Source organism: Triturus cristatus, chromosome 5_2 (assembly GCF_964204655.1).
Source record: "Triturus cristatus chromosome 5_2, aTriCri1.1, whole genome shotgun sequence".
Classification (NCBI taxonomy): domain Eukaryota; kingdom Metazoa; phylum Chordata; class Amphibia; order Caudata; family Salamandridae; genus Triturus; species Triturus cristatus.
In genome coordinates, this window is record NC_140588.1 from 107,970,085 (window position 1) to 107,990,088 (window position 20,004).

Genomic DNA, 20,004 nt, shown 5'->3' on the forward strand with positions numbered 1-20,004 from the left:
ATCCTGTACACAAATCTGGAAGTTGCGATCTATGCAGACGTACGGCAATTCCTGAAATTATTATTAAAAACACATTTTATTAACTTTCTTTCATTAATATATAAGTTTATTTACTATCTTAGCAAAACTGTACCCTTGAACTTAAGAATATTATTGTCTATATATATGTTGTAATATTATAAATAAAAAAGAGTCGCATCAGGGTCGCGATTCCGCATTTACATTTTCAAAAAGAAAAGGAGAATTATTTTTAATTTAAACCAAAATATTCAAGTAATAATCAATTATAAATTATACATTATGTGAAATATGAATGTTAAAAATCAGGCTGTGGCCGCGATTCCTACGCGGATCCAGAAGTAAGGCCCGGTAGTGTGCGCAATGGGATCGCAAACCTGTGAAATACATAAATGTAATGTTTAATTACCATTTAGCATAACTGCATATTCATTATATTACTCTACAACTAAACTACTACCCCTAAGATATACATAAAGTATTAAATTCACTCTATTTAACACTTTTAAATGTATAAATGTGTTCGCGTACAAAACGTGAAGAACCGCATCCGGTAAGCAAATCCGATTTTATATTTAAAAAAAAAAAAAAAGTTTTGAAACATATATATAAAAAGATAGATAGATAGATAGATAGATAGATAGATAGATAGATAGATAGATAGATAGATAGATAGATAGATAGATATACAAATATGTATATACTTTTATATAAATATATAAAAAATGTATCAAAAATATTTAAATATATAAAAATGATATATGTGTAAATAGATATATATATAGTTACTGAAAAAGGTTTAAGGGACATTATAGTTAGGAATTAGCATTTAAAATACCTTAGAAATTCACGGGAAAAGCACAGGTTAGAGGAACTTTATACTTAGCAGATATTTCATTCATACAAAACCAGATAAATTCAGCCATTATAGATAGCTGAGCTACCTATAACTCGTGCCCCCCACTTCACTGCTGATGACATCACATATTATATCACTCAGGACATGGTCAGTGACATCACTGATTACATCACCCATGACATCTCCTATGAGCAAGAAGGAGATTATCCAGGTTGGTATGACAACTGTTGCATTTTTCTATTCATTTTCTATGTAGCAGAAGTCTTGGTCAATGGCCCTAGGCCTGGTGAACACCAAGCTGGCTGATAAAGAGGTCATGATTATAGCTGATTAAGGAGGGCATTTAAGGGATTGTGTTGCTGATTTAGGAGGCAAAATAGGCACAAACATGCTCATTTTGATGTGTGTGAGACATTTGCTATGATTGACTTATTTGTCTAATATTAGAAATTCACAGCCAAAATTCAGCAGGAGTTGAGTGATTCACATGCTCTTTGTACATCCTCTACAACTGTTTCTTTGGACTAGCAGGATCATTGCCATTGAACACCATATTTCTTAGAGTACCTCAAATGTATCCAATATTTGCAGCTATGAAGACAATACGGTAATGTTTACAACTAATCCCAAGAAAGCAATAAGTGAAATTACTACGGTGGCTGTGGATCTTAGTAAGGAACATCAATTCAAGCTAAAGGTGGATAAGACACAGATATTGTAATTTTTAAGAAGTAAACATAGTTGCTAAATCAAATTACACCAGGATCTTCTTGGTTAGATGTAATGGTGGGCTATTTAAAATACTTTTATGAACCTGTGTTTCATTCTAGAGTTTTTAGAAAATGTGAACACTTTCATGTGACCTTAGTAGTTTGCGCCAATTTAGCAAAAAATGCAATATTTCCAAAGTCACAATATCGTTTTCTGGCTTTCTCTATGTGTGTCTCTGAAAATAAAACTCTTGCTTATTTTGTTAGAATGATGAATTTAGAAATAACTTTCTTTTTTATAAGCTTATCTTTATTTTGGGCACAACACTCAATGGTTTTGGATATATTTATATTAATGAGAACACTGGTTATACTAAATTCCTTGGGATATTTGGCCACCCTGTGCCTGGGATGTTATTTTGCATTTACTGATCTCCTTAGAACACTATAAAACATTAAGCTCAGTCATCATCAATTGTGAAATTAATGTTACCGTGATAAAATCACTGATTTGAAAAAAACATACTGATGCAATGTGTTAGTCGTATTCACACATTCTGACCTTTTTTCATCACTCACTGTTACTATTGCATTTATGTTCATTAAATGTTTCAGACTATGTATGGTGACAATGATACTAACTTATCAAGAATCAACTTTATTGCTCTTTGCATGGATTGTTGAATAACCCATTGATATCATTAATGATCTTCTACCTAATTGTTATCTCCATGAGCCACTGTTGTTGTATCATGCCACAGCTCTGAAGGCACAACCTAATCATTAATTGTCTTGAAACCTTCAGATGAGAGAGGTATCTTTTCAACATTATACCATCTGTCTTTTCTCTTGCCTGTCTGCAAATCCACACATACTGCATGAATCTAGCCACTCCAATCATATAGGTTAATGTCCAAAGACTAGAATAGCCATATCTTCTTGGTGCAATGAATGTACTAGTGTCTATGACTCACTGCACTGAAGAGAAAGGTCGACCTGGTCATAGGACATTCTATACTTCCAAACAATGCTATCTCAAACAGAGCTCAATGAACTGCCTGTGCCGTACTAACTTCAAATGACATAAAATATTGTCAACGAATGGTTCCCCAAAAGACGGCTGATTACATTGATAGCAACACTGTATATCAAGCTGGGAATTTTGATAGTAATAGGCAACCATCATAACAAGTTCACTACTAAATAGGATTCACTGCACAGTGAACATTATTAGTGCTACAACCATGCAAATCTCAATTTTCTGCTAGGGATAGTATAATTTCATATTGGATTACATATAAAATAAGGTGCACTGAACTACCACTGAATCGCTATCCCACTACCTTGTGTGTCAATGCATCTTACTGAGTTACTGCAGGTGATCAAACAACTCTAAACGTGAAACACTGTATTACCAGCAAAGCTGTCTAGGGAAGACAATACCAAATATCATTCTCAAAGCACAGTCAGTTAAGTACTACTCTCCAAATAGGGCTGACTAGTCTGCAAGCGATATAGTATTCCAAAAGATCTCATTTGATAGGAAACCAAACAACAACAAAATAGCATCAATTAAATGGTTGTCTACTCAAAATGTGACTCACAGTAGTTGCACTTTAAGTGACAGGCAAGTGCCAGACTGAGCTCACTATGGGTGGCTTCCAATTTTAAAAAAATAGAAGCTCATTCTATTACAAGAGTACTATTACAAAGCGGGACCCTCACTGAATGGCCAGACACAGACTGTCACTTGCACTACCTTGCAAGTCACACTGACTTGATCAGTGTGACTTCTCTCCCAACCCAGCTCCACCAGCAAGTACTGCCCTCTGCACCCCCTGTGCTCTCTGTTTGCCGGGTGTTCGAGTCCCTCCTCCACCCGCAGGCTCCTACCTGTGCCTCATCCCTGGTGGTCTAGTGGGGGAGCACTCTGCTCTTCTGCTGTTCTGCCTCTCTTGGTTCATTTTTGTGCCCTCTTTCCTCTTTTTGTGCTTCTCTGCTCTTTTTTCTATCTTGCTCTCTTTTTCACTTTTTTGGGCTTTTCTTGCTCTTTTCTTGTCTTCCTCATGCTCCACACAGCTGCTGCCACCACTGCCCCTTCCTCTCCAGTGTGTCCTTTCCAGGTCCTACCACCCAGCAGACTGCCCTCCCCCAACTGCTACTTAATGGTGCCCGCTGCGTGGCAAGAAGAGCATGACCACTGACTTGGTCAGTCGGACTGCTCTCTCCATGCAGCTCCACCAGTAAGGGCTGCCTTCTGCCCTCTGAGCCCCCTGAGCTCTCCGACTGCCAGGTGTTTGAGGCCCACATCCACCTAGAGGCGCCTGTCTGTTACTTATCCCTGGTTGTTCATTGGAAGAGCTGTTCCACCTCTCTTGGCCTTTTCTGTGCCCTCTTTCCTCTTTTTATGTTTCTCTGCTCTCTTTTTCCCTTTTTTGCTTTTTTATTGCTCTTTTCTTGTATCCCTCATGCTCCCCGCTGCTGCTGCCCCCTTGGCCCCTCCAGTGTGTCCTTTTTTGATCACGCCTCCCAGCTGACCATCCTCCCCCTAACCCCTACTTAATGCAAGCCCATCTGCACCCATCAGCGACCCGACTCTGACCAGCGCCAGGGACCCACTTTCTCTACGACTCCAGCACCCTCCACACTCTCAACACAGGACGAAGCAACAACTGCCAGTTTTCAATGCCAAGCAGCACCCAAGACCCAATCTCCTGTCGACACTGCCGCTGTACCTTGACCCACCTCTGGACCCCAGCAGCAGCCCCCAGCCTACCGGAAATTACCACTGACAAACCACTGAACTGCATCCTCCTCAATGTGCAATCCCTACACAGGCACAACATATAAATCTGGGACTTCCTCAACACCTACATGCCCGATGTTGCATACCTCACACAAACCTGGACCACATCCAACTCTGCATCCAACATCGCCACCGCCATTCCTGACAGATACATGATCCTGCAAAATGACCCCCTCACCCGCCCAGGAGGAGGCATCTCCATCGTCCACAAAAGCTTCCTCTGCATGAGAGCCACCGGCCCAAACAACACTATGACCCTCATGGAGGATCTCCACTCTCAGGTCCAGACCAACCCTAAAACGACTCTCGGCGGAAATCCTCAACTGCAGGCGACCAGGCCCGTGCTCTTTTCACCAACACCATCGTCGATCTTATTGCACCCCACGCGGGACAAAAACTTGACCCTGTCTTCTCAGAAGGCAACAGTGTCTCATAAAGCCATACCACGGAACTCCTCTGGACAGACCATCACTGCATCCACTTCTCCTTCAGAAAACCTACCGTACATGAGCACCCCCACTGCCACCCATGTAGAAGCTGGAACAACATAACCGAAGACCAGCTCAGCTTCGCCCTCACTCGCACCCCACTACTGGCGACGCCGGACACCAACACCACGGCACACAACCTCCACTGCTGGATCACGAACTGCGCAAACGCCCTCGCCCCTCTCAAGAAAACCACAGGGCGACACTCCAAGAAAGCAAGCTGGTTCACCCCTGCACACCAAGAATCGAAGCATTCCTGCTGACAACTCGAAAAGAAATGGAGGAACAACAAATCTTTAGAAACATCCACCAACTACAGAGCAGCCACCACAGCACATTACCACCTCATCAAATCCACAAAAAAGAACTTTCCTACAAGATAGAATTCTTACCAACACCCAAAATCCCAAGGAACTCTTCTCCATCTTCAAGGAATTTGCCAACCCCGGCAGCGAAACAACAGATGTCCCACCCTCCAAGACCTCTGCAACTGACTCCTTTTTTCACCTCAAGATTAAGATGATCTATGAAAACTGAGACAACCAAGACCTCAGGACCACTCCAGCTCACAACCCCAGCAACACCATCCAACAGACCCTGCTCACCTGGACCCCAATCACGACAGAAGATGCATTAACGACCATGAAGAGCATCCTCTCTGGAGCACCCCCAGACCCCTGCCTGTCCACCTGACATCTTCCACACAGTCGCCAAGGCCATCACACCCGAACTACGCCAGACGATAAACTGCTCCCTTAAAACCGCCACATTCCCCGACAACTGGAATCATGCCAAAGTCAAACCCCTCTTAAAAAAATCCTCTGTAGATCCAACGGATCTCAAAAACTTGAGGCCCATCCCTCTGCTTCCATTCACAGCCATAGTTATCGAAAAGGCTGTCAACACCCAGCTAGCAAACTTCATCAAAGCCAACAACATCCTAGATACCTCCCAATCTGGATTCTGCAGCAACCCGAGCATCAAGACTGCACTATTCGCCGCCACCGACGACATCCACTCCTTCCTCAACCAGGGCAAAATGGCAGCCCTCATTCTCCTGGACCGCTCTGCGACCTTCAACACTGTCTCCCACCGCACACTAGCCACCAGACTACAGGATGCTGGCATCTGTGGAAAGGCCCTTGACTGGATATGCTCATTTTTCACAGGCAGAACTCAGTGAGTCAGACTCCCACCCTTCCTCTCGGAACCAAGAGAGACCAGATGTGGAGTGGCCCAGGGATTATCCCTCAGCCCCACCCTCTTCAATATCTACATGGTCCCCCTCAAAACCAAAGGCAGAAACCAAGGGCTAAACATGGTCTTCTACACTGACAACACACAGCTCATCCTCTCCCTCACCAAAGAACCCAACATCACCAGGCACAATTTCCAAGAAGTGATGAAAGCAGTCGCCACCTGGATGAAGAAGAGCTGCCTGAAACTCAACTCCAAGAAAACAGAAGTCATCATTCTTGGCTCCACCCCATCTGCCTGGGATGACACCTAGTGGCCCCCCACCCTCAGCAACCCCGACGGACCACACACGAAACCTCAGCATCATACTAGACTCATCAATCACGATGAACCGCCATATCAATGTTATATCCTCGGCCTGCTACAACACCCTCCGCATTCTCCGAAAAACATTCAGATGGATCCCACCAGAATCAAGAAAAACAGTCATGCACGCCCTCATCAGCTGGAGACTGGACTACGGCAATGCTCTTTACACTGGAATCAACAAGAAACTACTTCTCAAGCTCCAGACCGTCCAGAACGCCACAGCTACACTGATTCTAAACATCCCCCCACCACCACATCACCCATCAGCTCTGCGATCTCCACTTGCTCCCCATCGATAGAAGAATAACCTTCAAGCTCCTCACTCACGCCATCAAGACTCTCCACAACATTGGACCAGCATACCTAAACTACCGCCTCTCCTTCAACGCACCCAAGAGACACCTCTGATCCATTGACCTCTCTCTAGCAACCATCCTGCATATCTACAAGACCAGAATAGGAGGAAAGTCCTTCTCCTACCTCGCAGTCAAGGCCTGGGACAACCTCCCCCTCCACCTACGGCAAACACCCACACTGCCCCTGTTCAGGAAGGACCTAAAAACCTGGCTCTTCAGATGATCCCAGCACTCAACGGAGCCCCCCCTCAGAACCTTTAGCCCCTCACCGGTGAGTAGTTGCGCTTCACAAACCCTTGATTGATTGTTTTAACTTTGTGCACTGGGTCCAAAGAAAGCAATGCTCTTTTACGTTTCTCAATGTCCAAACCAGTGATCACATATACTGCATATAAGAGTCAGTGGGAAAAGTGGGGAAAGAGAAATGGGCTAAGCGAGATAACAAGAAACACAAGACTCCACACTATGCATTGTCAGTTTTGAGAATGAGGAGGTCTGTAGGATGTAGTGGATCTCTACAAAAAAGGGATGTCACAAGTTATTTATAATTAGAATATCCTGGCCCTGAGAATGTGTCAGGCTGAGCAGAATTCCTGAATGGAATTATGCTCCATCTTATTCAGAGAGGGCTGGTGTTGCCGTATGTGGTTTTTCCTGGTGTAGGAACATCAAACCTCATTTTTCTGGACTGTAATTTTGCCCAGAACATTCACATGAGGTTTTTGCTAAAGTAGTAGACAAGCTTCATGCTCAGTTTTTAACTAGTAGAGGGTGCTTTAAATGCTCCTCTAAGCTAGAACATATATTTCCTTTTTCTTCTCTATTCTCCACAACCCCCACTCCCTCTCACCACACCATGAGGCAGATGTATACTTTTGCCTCCTGCCCAGAGCAAGTGGCAAATGGATGTGCTAAACCACATGAAATTGGGAATTACCGATTCCATATGGTTTAACTTGTAATTGCTTGGTACTGCCATGGATTTACTGTATACTAATGGTAAAGTCACCACCCCAAAACTGCGGTGGAACTCTGAATCAGGTCCTAAATGCAATTTAAGTATGAATAAATATATCTTAACAATATCTCTGTATTACCAACTCTGTACTTCAATTCAAAACTTTGAATCCCTGAAAACGAAACATAATCAAATATTAATATCTAGACAACACATGTGCATGAATACCTTTCATTATATTTAGAATACCTACCTCATGCTCTGTCAGTAGATGCTTTTTGGAAGATGAGCATAGTTTCTACTGGACGCCTGTGAAATTGAGAGGTAAGGAATACCACTAACATCCTACTGTTCCTATTCTTAGCAGTGCATACACAAACTGAAAATCTAATGCCTTGTACAGAGTGTTCATGAAAATATTTACTTATTCAATTTGTCTTTTAAGAATCCGTCCATCGCAGGGACGTTTAGCAGCACAGAGAAGCCTAGTTTTAAGAGGTCACATACATGTGCAATGATTAATTCAAGGTTTGTTTTCAACAACGCATGAGTTCAGGGTACTTCTCTGTAATCCACAATGTCCACAAAACAATGCTTTAGGATGCAGTAGGTCTTGGCACTTTAAATCTGATATCTATGTAGCATTGCCCTGGATGCAGCAACATTATATGTAACTTGTCAGCCCAGCAAGACGCTGCATACCAGTTAAAGATCCATTATGGCCTCTGTATGCTCCCATAACGTTGTGACCTGTTTACAATCCTAGTTTCCTGCCACTGCACTGCAATGCAGCCTAAATCCAGTCAGCACCAGCCCTCTGTAATGACAGCCAGCCTTTTCCTACCCTGTAAGTTACTTACCATGAGTGACTTCAAAGTACTACTACCCGGCACATGGACCAGATTAAGCAGCAAGGAGTACCTCCAGCCCCACATCCTTCCACATGCTAATCTCAAACAGGCACGCTAAGCAACTAGAATATCAGTGCACCAATGGTGAAAGACTACCCCCATACAAAGCTCACTTGCCTGCCTCTTATTAACTACTCTGTCAGGTCTGATTGTCAGAGGCCTATATTTAGCCCTATTTCATTCCAGCATGGCTACCCTTGACCCACGGAATGGAGGGCTGCACACAGCCGCCATCAATTACTCGCCGCTGACTCAAGTAAGGTCCCTGCAGAGAAGGTGCGCATATCAGTTTTACAGTATAATATAATATAATATAATATAATATAATATAATATAATATAATATAATATAATATAATATAATATAATATAATATAATAAAGTGTAACATAACTGAGAATAACATAACTTAATATAAATGTCCACCATGTGCTGCCTGTGGACTGAAAAGACTCAGACTATTTACAAGCATTACTCCCATCACCTTGTTTTCTTCAGTGTGATGCCCTAAGTGTGATGGGTATGGCGAGAGGTGAGCCCTTGCACACTGTACCACAAGACTCAAAAATATAGTTCATTGATGAAGCCTAAGTATGCTGAACCCAGTTTGGGGGTTGCATGTGTTCTGGTTGAGAGAGACCTGGCTTGGAAGTTTGTATTGGACTGTTGCTATAAGAGTAGGAACAAAGCTGATTTGCATGTAGCTGGTCTCTGGAGTGTCATAGTAGGCAAAAGATGATCAATAGTAAGATGACCCAAGCGATTAACAGCAACTGAGACTATTTGCAAGCATTCTAACCATCATCTTTGTGTTTTTCTCAGGGTTACACCCTAAGTGTGATTTTATGTCTAGATGTGGTTCTAGTGCTTCCTGTGCTTTAGCATACAAGCTATGCCTCATTTGTGAGGCCTAAGGAGACTGAAATTAGGGTAGTCTTGTTTGTTTTTCTGTCCAAATGTACCTGGCCTGGCAGATTTGACTGAACTGTTCCTACCGGAGGAGGACCAAGATTGATTTGCTTATAGCTGGTTGTAAGATACTGGGCGACTGGTTGAAGGGGGTGAAACCCTACTCAAGGAGCAACCACAATTCTCTGTTGGGTAAAATCACAAGCAAGCCCTCTTGTAGCTAGGAACAAAGTAGCCAGGTTGAACTTAGAAGCAATGCGCAAAATATTTATGCAGTAATTAAAATACAGTAAGAAAGTGAAACAAAACACAAGAAAAATCCCACACCAATCTGGAACAATTTAGCAACATTTTATAAATAATTTAAGACCAAACCAACAAAAATACAATCAGCAGAAGTAGAGATATGCAGTTTTAAACATTTAAGTAAAATAGCACCAAAAAGCACAAAGTGCCAACTGTGTTTCTCTGGTTGCACCGGACCAGGATAAAATCACTAGTGCAGGCCGTCCTCGGGGATAAAGTAAGGCCCATTGAGGATGCACCATGCAGCCAATGCGATCCGAGGTCCTGGTGTGGAGATGTGTCGTGCAGCGGCGGTTTTGAGGAGCTGTGCGGCTGTGATGAGAGGTCCAGCATCGTCGCCAAGGATGTCGTTGATGAGGGGCTTGTGATGTGAAGTCCTGCGCTGAAGATGCGCCACCCACAAGCTGGTTGGGAGCGGAGGGGCTTGCGATTGTAATCCTGCACCATTGCCTAGGCTGCCGTTGACAAGAGGCCCAGCCATATGCAAATCAATCTTGACCCTGTGCCTCATGGGAACAGTCCAACCCGAACTGCCAAGCCAGGTCCTCCTTGGACCAGAAACAAGCATCCCGGGACTGGTTTTGTGCCATCACCCCTCATCAGCCAGGCTAGCTTCAATCCAGTGACACAGTGAGCTCTTAGATTGACAGCTAGGAATGGGGGGTGACAAAGTGCACATGATTTCACTCATTCCACAGTGGCGTAACATAGGCCCCCCGCAGCCCCTGTGCCGCGGGGTGGCGAGCTCCAGGGGCCCCCTCAGCACAGTACCCTGGCCTGAGAGCTCCTGACTGACTTCGGAGGAATTGAGACCTCTCTGTACTTTGCGAGGGGTTCAAGTTTCTTTATGTCACTGACATTCCAGCGCACTCATGCTGGTTTTTTGTACGCTTTGCCCCAACCCTGTTTTGCCCCAGGTAATGCTTACTGTAAATCGGGATGGCAAACACCTGCAAACGAATCTGCATTGCTAGGGGAGTAGTAATCAGGTCCTTCCTTGTGTCCTATAGGGTTAGAATGATCTAACCTGATCTTGCACCCATATCTTCTCCATACAACTGCACATCTAAGAGTGTGATAATGTTACTGTCCTTGCTGTTCAATCTCTTTGATATTTTAAATACTCTCTATTCAAATAATCTTTCTTTCTACACACTGTTAAGACATCCATAAGTAGACCGTTAAGGCTCAGCGGCGACACACTATAAAATATATTTCTAGCAATTTGATATCATCTATATATCCCACGTCACCGCGCAACGATGCACTTCTGTAATGCACATTCCACTTCCTGTTGCATTCAAAGGTTATGGTGATAAATATTCCATGACTGTATGATATATGAAGAGGAATCTGTCTTGGGAAATATCAAATGTCAGTGACTGAGCACTAGCTTAGTTCCTGCATGGCAAACGGCTAAGGGAAATGGAAATGATGTTATGCTAATGAGCTCCACCAGTAATTTGTCTGCCTTAATTATACACATAACCGATTATATCTGAATATAATTAATGTGTTCCTTCAAACTTCATGATGTTTTATACACACGGCTAATTGCAAGAATTACACTTTATATTTCACTGGGTCTTCATTGTGAATGGGAAATGTAACAATTAGCCTGACAGAGTATTGGTGATAAATACTATCAGAAATTATTTGGGAAGACGTTTAATCATTTAGAACAGACATGGTAGCGTGCCCAGGGTTTGTTTCACGGTCAAAAGAGTTATTTTTGCTTGGAGATTGTTTGAACCGCAAAATAAAAAGAGATGGGTTTGAATTCAAGTCATAATAAACGCTTCTGCGTTTTTGGTGATGATCTACAAATATCGCCTTTAGATGATTTACAGGTAGCTTGAATAATGTGCTTTCACATCTGGTAAATTAAGAAAAATGTTGCTATGAGGGTGTTCTTTATACGAGTTTTTTTGGCGGGATTAATAATAAGGGAGAAATGTCCGACATTTCTACAGAATGTGAAAGACCGACCATGAGCAATATTATTTTGTCTCGACCTAAACGTAAGGATTTGTGTTCAAGTATAAAAATCCATTTTATTCTGTACATTTTTTTTCACATATCTTTAAATGTCAATTCATTTCATTCAGTCATGTCGCGAATGGCAGGTGCGGCTCAATCCTTCATTAAAACTGAGAGCTCACGGGACTAAACATTATTACTTTTCCCTATAGTTTACCATACGGACATTTCTGTCTTAGCTCTTGAGTTTCCCCACAGTAAAGTATAGGGAAAAATAAAAAAGCATATTTATCTCGAAAAATGTATTACTACATTTGTATGCTAAATATTAATGTAAATACATTTTACATATTCATTTTAAATGCAGAACACACAAAAATGCAACAGCAGTATTAAAGCTATTTTGATTGAAATCTTTAATTTATTTCAATATATTAAATTAAATATAAATTATTTTGTTGAATTTTAAATTATAAAAAAAAACATTTTGACCTACATCAAATGCATTACATTTTGTATTACTTAAACTAATCATTAAAAGTTAATATGGAATTTATTGAAAGTAATTTAATCATATTTTAATTTAAAAAATCCATTATTTTTTAAATGAAACAAAATTGCTGAAAAATATTTTCTAATTTAATAATAAATATACTATTTGTAATAATTTAAGTAATGTTATGCAATTTTGCTTTATGTCCTAAGGGGTTTTATTTTAAGCCCCTAGCTCCATTATGTTTTTGGGGAGGGTGTTGCAGTATTAGTGTGGTGCTGGACCTACTCCAGCTCTGAACTGAAGTAATTGACTACAGTTTTGCATTTCTTTTGGCTGTAGCAACCTTAGAAGTGGAGTTTGTGAATAGCAAAGGGCCTACACATTCATGGGTGGGTGAACCATCTCACTAATCCCATCCCTAAACCAATCCTTACTCCTTCCTTGGCCTCGCACATCTATTCATAAGTACTCCTCAATTTCCAGCACTCCCCTTTGTCCCGCCCCGATTTTCTACAAAAACGTATACTCACATGTGGGAAGATTATGCAAAGGGAGCGGATCTCTCTGCACTGGGACCAGGTGTTAAATATTGATAACTTAAAAAATCTTTCATAGAGAACATTCAAACGTAAAATGGCATTATATACCAAAATGGCTATAATGACAATATGATGCATGATTACTGAGACAAAACTAATACCCTTTACATTCACAGACACCATTGCCCTCAATACTGAAGCATGGAACACATGAAATCAAAGGGGCTTCCAGTTACCTACAAGGACAGTAAATGCAGTCTACAACTACCCTCGCCAACTTGCAGGTAGCACCATGAAGTAAGCACACATTGTCGAGTACTTCAGCACATTGTCGAGTACTTCAGCCTACCTGAAGTTCAAATACTGAGCCAGCAAGGCTCTTCTGCAGCTGCAACAGCAAGATGGAGCCCAGCTCATAAGTCCATTGCCAGCCCTTTGGCACAGAATAATACTTACAAGATGACCCACTCCTACATTCTGATGATATAGCAGCTGGAAACAGACACCATCCTGTACCTCCTGTAGCCTTGTGAGAATGTACCTCAGCTTAGTATTGTTTTTAGGGATGTCACTACACTCATGAAACTACTGCTGGCTGTGATACTCATATTGTCAATGGCAGACAACAGAACCTAGTTGGACATCAGCGTGGAGTGTCACAGCCCAATTTCTGTAAGGTTTTGAGCAAGGTAATGAATGCCCTTTTAACTTTAAAATCCCTCCCCCAAATCAATAGGACCGATTCACAAAGGTAACTTGCACTTTTGAGTAAATTTATACTTATGAGTAAATTTACTACTTTTTGGTATTCACAAACTGCACTTTTTTGTAGCGTAGCAATTTTTTTGTAACTTACACGTTTGTAGTGCTAAGTATTAATTAAAAAATTTAAATACTTCACATCTATTATTTAATTTAAAACAAATAGCAACCTATTATATATGTTAATATCGAAAAATAAGAATGCACTATTTAAAATAAATTAATTTAGTTTAACATTCCCTCCATGGGGTTTTATTTTAAGTCTCGACCTCCATTATTTTCTATGGGAGGATGTTGTACAGCCAGTGGTTGACCATGTGCAGTGCTGGACTGTTAGACCTAACATCCTTAGTGTGGTATCCCCACAAACATGTTGCCTTCACTCCTCCTGTTTTGCTGATTTTAATTTGATTTTGTTCTTGTTGGCTCTAGGGCTCTGTGCTCTTTACCACTGCTAACCAGCACCAAGGTGCGTCTTCTCTCTCTCAATCAAACATGGTAAAATTGGCTTTCTCCTTATTGCCACATTTAATTTACTTGTAAGTCCCTAGTAGATGGTACTACATGTGCCCGTTGCCTGTACATTTCATGCTACTAGTGGGCCGCAGCACTCATTGTGCCACCCACTAAAGTGGACTTTTAAAACACTTCTCAGGCTGCCACTGCAACCTCTAATGCTGTTTTTGAATTGCCTTTTGACCTGGCAAAATAAACATTTTGCCAGACCTAAACAGTAATTTTTAATACATTACTCCTATGGTAGTCCCTAAAGGCTCATAAGGCAGTGGCATGGTATTGAAAAAGTAGGACATATGTATTGAAGTCAACATATCCTGGCTGTGAAAAAACTCCTAAAGTCATTTTTCACTGGTTAAGGCCTAGCTCACCCACTGACTAAAACTGGTTTACCATATCACATGTAATAAGTGACAACTTTGGAGCAGATAGAGATCTGCTGTTTGCACTCAAATTAGTTGTAATTTAAAATCTTTATGATGAAGTCAGATTTTAGGTTACAAATCTCAAAATGCCACTTTTAGAAAGTTGGCATTTTCTTGTTGTAATCATTTGTGCCTCTTGTCAATGCCCTGGGTCACATGACTGAATGGCTCTGCTGCTGGTGGTTGTGTATTGCTGGAAACTCAAAGGGGCTTGTGTATAGAAAGGATGGGCCATCCTGGCAAAGATCACTGGATAGAGCTGTACTCTGATCCACTTACTCCTTAAAGGGCCTTACCTAAAGCACACACAAATAAATCTGCCATCAGTCCTGCCCTGCCTTTTGTCACCCCTAGGCAGTTTGGAGCATTGACAAGGGAATGGAAATTTTTCCAGAACCAGATGTGGGGATAGAACCAGGAGCTCCTCCCACACAAAGTCTGGCACAGGGTTAAATATTGGACCTCTAGAGACACTGATTAGAACAATCCTAGACCTGAGGAAGTTACAGAAGGACTGCCCTGCTGCCGCAGGATTGTCCTACTGTTTTATTAAAGACTATCTTGTTGTCTAAAAAGGAAGACTGAATCTGCTTGCAGTCATCCCAGGCTAACCAGAGTGACTCCAAGGGTCAGTTGGCTTACCTCCTGTGTGAGCTATAAGGACACAACATGTTTCAAAGGCCTCTGTAATAGTCCAGCTGAACTGTTGCACTGGTCCTGCCTGAGCCCTACTGATATCTGATGGAGTGAGTCCCTGATCCCTATGTGGTGCCTCCCAGGTCCTGGATCCTTGGCTGGCATCAGTGTTTACTCCTCCTCAGAAAAGGGGGAAAACCAGAAGGTTGGGCTCCTCGCAAATAGGCCCATTCGTGCCAAGACTCTGCCACCTGTGAGGACCGCCATTGCGAAGCTCTGGTGAGACCTGCTTTCCTGCTACAGCGACTGCTAGTGGCGAAGGACAATGTAAAAGCAGTAACTTGCGTTACAGCAATGACAGTCGAGGGAGAGAGCCAACACGAAGCTACAGCAAAAGCTAACCTCAATGGGCAACTTGCTCTTCGTGCTACAGTGATGACAACCTTCAATGCCCGGTCTGCTCGTCGTGCTACAGCAACCACAATCGACAACAATCTCCTTCCTCCACGCAGCCTTTTCCAACAGGAGCAGATCTCTCCATGTCAGACAAAGAGGTAACTTTCAATGGGACTAACCTTGTCCCTGTATCTGAACTGCTCTCCATCACAGTCAGCCTGAACTTTCTCCTTGTCTAGCACAACCAGATGACCGTGAACGGTGCTTTGTGCTTTTAGGCTCTATTTTCACTAAAATCTTTGAAACCTATTATCTCTGAGTCTACTGATAGGATTTTTGTTGCTCTGGTATCATTTCATTTAGTAAACATTACTCTATTTTTCTGAATTGGTTTGTGATTTTTCCTGTGTTGTGTTCTTATTCTATTACCGTGTGTTTGCTGTTTAGGTTCTTTACACATTTCCCCTTAGTTAGCCTGACTACTTTGCACCAAGTTGCCAGAGAGATAAACACAGGGTAATTTCACGACTGTCATGGTTCACCCTGACAAGGATCGAACTGGTTTGGTTGAGGGGACTTCCAACCCCCTCAACCAATAACTCAATTTCTTACATGGGCTTTCTACAAAAATGCAAGTTATTATAAAATTGCAATTAGTGAATGCTGAAAAGTAGTAAACATTCCTAACTGTAAACTTACATAAAAGTGCAGTTTTTGAATCATCTCCATTGCTTTCCCAGTGGGCCACCAGCCAATGAATCATCTTGAAGCAAAGTTCTGTTGCATTAAGGGTTTCCCTACCATCTTAGAAACAATAGACTGCATATCATTTTCAGCTTGAAGCTCACAGGGGCAAATTGATAGAAACTTGAAAACCCATTGACTCACAAATGTCATGTGATGCTGATCTGGTGTTAACACACTTATGAGATTGATTTCCTGGATCCACCCATTTTTTCATGACCCTGAGTGCTAGAAATTGGATTTCTGGTTGGCAGATTATGTACACTGTCCAAGCATGATCCACATTCCTAGTTAGGGTAAGTCAGATACACAGCAAAAATGAACCTGTGCTCACCCTGTGGTAGCTTGGCACAGGGAAGGCAGGCTTAACTTAAGAGGCAATGTGTGTGAGATTTCACTGCGTCACTTCTAGGACGCAAATGCGTCAAAACCTTACTCCTGCCTCATGGCAGGTGTAAGTTTGATGCAGTGCTATATCCATAGGCCTTACGCCACACACGGCTTAGACACAACCCCAGAAATGCGTCATTTATGCGCCGACAGATATATCAGTAAAACTGACGTATCTGTCATTCCTTGCGACATGATGCGTCATACAGTCAATATGAAACATCCATCATGTCGCAAGGAGGGCGCAATGAAAAGTGACATTCACGCAGCGATGCGTCACTTTTCATAAATGAGGCCCATAGAAGGGTCAACTGCCTGAATCAAATTGTATCAAATTGGCAAAAATGAAACAACATGAAATGATATTTTAGAGCCAGTGAAAAATGAGTTGTCAAATATCCTTGGGGCTTGAGATTCTGATATGTATCGATAGCTGTCCACACATGGTGTTTTTGACCTGTCATTGTGACAGAGTTTTTGCCGAGACATTGCTTATCCGGAAGAAGGCCGATCTTTCCGTGGGGGTGGCCCACACTCCTTTTATGCCAAGCACTTCTACTGGTGACTGTAAATTGCCTCTCCAAGATTTTACAATTTTTTTCCAATTTGTGCCTCTAGTTCTTGCCTACATGAATTGTTCAGAGACCCCAACCCTGCAGCACGAAATGTTCAACAGAGCTTGACAAAGGCATTCATTCTTTGCATTTCTTGATTTCTTAGCCCGAATTCCAGCCGCAATTGAACTGGACAGCTAGACTTAGGTAGGTGGAAAATGTTATAGACTTTTGTTTGTAAATAATTCAGCATGGAAGCCTCCTTTCCGTGCATGATTTCCAACCCATATGCTACTGCGGGAATAAACTTGGCTGCCATAACTGTAAGAATGTGCTGATGTAAAGGGTAGCCTAGTTTGTTTTTCAGCAGCCTAAATGCAAAGGTTAAAGACTGCGCTTCACCATGTGAGGGGGTGAAGTGTTGTTTCAAAGTCAACTGGCGTTCCATATATATGTCGAGGTACTTGTAGGAAGAGACTACATATGTTATGCTATGTTAATAACCTTGATAAAGCACAGCGATTACCCAAGGGTGTCCTGGCGCTAGATTATTTATCCTGAAGGCAACGAGCAAAGAGGAAAGGATTTCTTCAGTAAAAAGCCAGGTCTTCAAACCCTTCCTAAAGTTCAAGAGATCAGTGGCGTTTCTAAGGTAAAACAGAAGGTCATTCCAGGCTTTCGCCACGCAGGCAGCAAAGTTTCTGCCCCCCCCCCCCCCACAAAGCTTTTTTCTTGTGCGGTACTATGACCAGCTTGGCCCTCAGCGAGCGAAGTGTTCTTTTCGGAAGAGCTTTGAAAACCATACAAAGTGATTTGAAACGCACTCGACTCCTTACCAGGAGCCAGTGCAATTTCTTTATTTCCTTGGCGATGGGGGAGAATTTGGAAGTACCCATCAGAAGTCTCACCGCTGCATTTTGCAGTAGCTGGAGTTTGTTCATACATTTTGTTGAATATTCAGATACAGGCTATTACAATAGTCCAGCCTCGATAGTACCAGAGCTGTGATCAGTGTTTGGCGACTACCCAGGGGTAGGAATGGCAGTACTTTCCTAACCGTTCTGAGCACAGAAGCAGTTTTTGATGAAACTGCATTAACCTGATCTCTAAAGGTGAGTCTCTTATCCACGATTACTCCCAAATTCTTTAACTTTTTCGAAGGCAATGGGAGAGAGCCCAACCAGTCAGGACACCAACTTGGTGTCCAAAAGTTGGTATCCTTTCCAAACAGTAAAACTTCAGTTTTGCCTGAATTACATTTCAGACAATTATCTGCCATCCATCTCCCAACTGATTGCATGCAAGCTTGGAAGCATTTATCTGTGCCTGTTTCCTGGCCCGGTCGCAGAGACACCACAATTTGGGTATCATCTGCATAGAAAGTGAGACCAAACCCAGATGGTCTAATAATGGGGGCCAAGGATGAAACATTAACATAGAAAAGGGTAGGGCTCAGGGAGGACCCCTGTGGGACCCCACAGGGTAATGAAAAGGGTTTAGGCTGGTATCCACCCAGCGCAACACTTTGTCCTCTGCTGGATAAAAAGGAGGTCAACAAAGCCCAGGCTTTAGATTGGATCCCACATTCCTTTAACCGGTCCATCAGGATACCATGATGGACCATATCAAAGGCCGCAGACAGATCCAACAGGATCAGGGCCACCCTCCAACCCCGATCCACAGCCTCTCTAATCTCCTCTGTGGCCTTAATGAGAGCAGACTCAGTGCTGTGTCCCCCTCTGAAGCCATACTGGGAGGGGTCCAAGGTTTGTGTTGCAGCCAAGAAAGAGCTGAGTTGTGTATTAAAATTTTTTCAACCAACTTGGCTGGAAGCGGAAGACGTGAGATCGGGCAGAAGTTGTTAGGGTCCTTAGGATCCAAGCTTGGTTTCTTTAAAAAGGGGCAATATAGAGGCCAATTTCCAGCAGGTGGGGAAGTTCCCTGTTTCACACAATCTCTTAAAAATAGAAGACAATGATAAGGCAATAGGACCCTGGGCCAATTTGCCACTGCCACCGGGCATGGATCACAGGGCGAACCTGATTTCGCTGCCAAGAGCAGTTTCTCAAAATTGTCCGGGGATACTGGCGAGAATGTGTCTAATGTATCAGAGGGTACTTTTATGAGCTTTGGTTTCTCGCTTGCAGAAGACAGCGTGGTGGTCTTTGGTCCTGCAAAAAGATGAGAAGATAGTTTCCACTTTAGTCAGGAAGAACTTGGCTATCTCCTCACACAGATCTTGACTTGATTCAACTATAGCTGGGCGTGGCCAGGCTAGAAACACTTCTAAATAGTTGTTTTGACGAATTCTTTGCTAGATCAATACGGGGCACATAGAACTCTTGTTTAGCTAAAAAGAGAAACTGTTTATACTTCTGCAAACTCATTTTGTAGAGTTTTTTTTCTTCTTCTTGATAGCCCTTCCTCCAACTTCGCTCTAAACGTTTGCAAATGAGTTTGTGATTTCTCAATTCTTCTGTGTACCATGGGGAAGACGGTTGTGCTCTTTTAGGGAAGAGAGATTTTTTGGGGGCCAATTTATCACAAGCTTTCTCCGGCCATTTTGTATATGCCATGGCAGCCCCTTCCAGTCCCCCGGCACCTGGTCAGCCGTGGAGGGGAGAAGCTCCTGCAAATCAGTCCCCTCAATTTTATTCCAGGCTCTAGCTATTATTTGACC